Here is a 2,500-nt window from a genome sequence, read left to right on the forward strand (position 1 = left end):
GGTGTTCGGGGCAACCGCCCGCACCAGGGCCCTGCGTGTGCCGATGGTGCTGGGGGCAAGCGCCCGCACCAGGGCCCAGCGTGTGCCGATGGTGCTGGGGGCAACCGCCCGCACCAGGGCCCAACGTGTGCCGATGGTGGTCGAGGGAACCGCCCGCACCAGGGCCCAGCGTGTGCCGATGGTGCTGGGGGCAACCGCCCGCCCCAGGGCCCAGCGTGTGCCGATGCTGGTCGGGGCAAGCGCCCGCACCAGGGCCCAGCGTGTGCCGATGGTGGTCGGGGCAACCGGCCGCACCAGGGCCCAGGGTCTGCCGATGGTGCTCGAGGCAACCGCCCGCACCAAGGCTCAGCATGTGCCGATTGTGATCGAGGCAACAACCCACACCAGGGCCCAGCTTGTGCCCATGGCGGTCGAGGCAAGTGCCCGTACCGAAGGGCAGCCTATGCCGATGATGGTCGATGCATGTGCCATCACCATGCGTCATCATGTGCCATTGATGGTCGAGGCCTTGGCCGAAGTTCGATTTTGAGCCACGGTGCACATGCCTGGCTCCAGCATGTACTGGTGCCGCATTTTTTTCACTCGGGACAGCATCGCCGGAGCATCGCCGGAGCACCGCCGGAGAACCTGACCGGCGGCATTGGGGTTCCGGCGATTGGGAGGGGGGCCGGGGGGGTGTGCGCACATGATGTGCGATGGGTGCTGGTACTTGGCCTTGTGTTGGCCCCCTATCCCTCATCAAACCTCTGAGAATTCACACCCCCTTAAAGAGCATTTGAGATTTTACAGGTTTGCTACCAGTAGCCGTTAAAGTGTCTGAAATGGGGACACTTTTTTCAAACGGTCACAAAATCTTCTCCACTTCGAGTTTTTAGCTGAATTTTTTTGTGCATGCCAACAAAAATAGAAGGATCACGCCTACAAAATTTGGGGCCAAAAATCCTTATAAAAAAATTTTAAAAAATCCCGAACCGCAAAAAGTTTCGAAAATCGTGAAAAATAGAAAACGAGTCATCTTCCAACGAAACTTCACGTGAAGGCTTAGGGGACCGTTGTATGAATTTACAAGCCATAAAAATGGCATTGGCACGGCAGAAATTTGAAGATGTGCCTAAACCCACCAGGGCCCAGCGTGTGCCGATGGTGCTCGAGGCAACCGCCCGCACCAGGGCCCAGCGTGTGCCGATGGTGCTCGAGGCACCCGCCCGCACCAGAGGCAACCTGCCGCACCAGGGCCCAGCGTGTGCCGATGGTGGTCGAGGCAACCGCCCGCACCAGCGCCCAGCGTGTGCCGATGGTGGTCGAGGCAACCGCCCGCACCAGGGCCCAGCGTGTGCCGATGGTGCTCGAGGCAACCGCCCGCACCAGGGCCCAGCGTGTGCCGATGGTGCACCAGGGCCCAGCGTGTGCCGATGGTGCTCGAGGTAACCGACCGCACCAGCGCCCAGCGTGTGCCGATGGTGCTCGAGGCAACCGCCCGCACCAGGGCCCAGCGTGTGCCGATGGTGCTCGAGGCAACCTGTCGCACCAGGGCCCAGCGTGTGCCGATGGTGATCGAGGCAACCGCCCGCACCAGGGCCCAGCGTGTACCGATGGTGCTCGAAGCAACCGACCGCACCAGGGCCCAGCGTGTGCCGATGGTGCTCGAGGCAAGCTGCCGCACCAGGGCCCAGCGTGTGCCGATGGTGGTCGAGGCAAGCGCCCGCACCAGGGCCCAGCGTGTGCCGATGGTGCTCGAGGCAACCTGCCGCACCAGGGCCCAGCGTGTGGTCGAGGCAAGCGCCCGCACCAGGGCCCAGCGTGTGGTCGAGGCAAGCGCCCGCACCAGGGCCCAGCGTGTGCCGATGGTGGTCGAGGCAAGCGCCCGCACCAGGGCCCAGCGTGTGCCGATGGTGCTCGAGGCAACCGACCGCACCAGGGCCCAGCGTGTGCCGATGGTGGTCGAGGCAAGCGCCCGCACCAGGGCCCAGCATGTGCCGATGGTGCTCGAGGCAACCTGCCGCACCAGGGCCCAGCGTGTGCCGATGGTGGTCGAGGTAAGCGCCCGCACCAGGGCCCAGCGTGTGCCGATGGTGGTCGAGGCAACCTGCCGCACCAGGGCCCAGCGTGTGCCGATGGTGGTCGAGGCAACCGCCCGCACCAGGGCCCAGTGTGTGTCGATGGTGGTCGAGGCAAGTGCCCGCACCAGGGCCCAGCGTGTGCCGATGGTGATCGACGCAACCGCCCGCACCAGGGCCCAGCGTGTGCCGATGGTGCTCGAGGCAACCTGCCGTACCAGGGCCCAGCGTGTGCCGATGGTGGTCGAGGCAACCTGCCGCACCAGGGCCCAGCGTGTGCCGATGGTGGTCGAGGCAAGCGCCCGCACCAGGGCCCAGCGTGTGCCGATGGTGGTCGAGGCAAGCGCCCGCACCAGGGCCCAACGTGTGCCGATGGTGGTGGGGGCAACCGCCCGCACCAGGGCCCAACGTGTGCCGATGGTGATCGAGGCTACCGCCCACAC

The sequence above is a fragment of the Durio zibethinus genome, unplaced genomic scaffold (genome assembly GCF_047325235.1).
Source record: "Durio zibethinus cultivar Kanyao isolate XHJ-2024 unplaced genomic scaffold, ASM4732523v1 HiC_scaffold_386, whole genome shotgun sequence".
In the NCBI taxonomy this organism is placed as follows: Eukaryota; Viridiplantae; Streptophyta; class Magnoliopsida; order Malvales; family Malvaceae; genus Durio; species Durio zibethinus.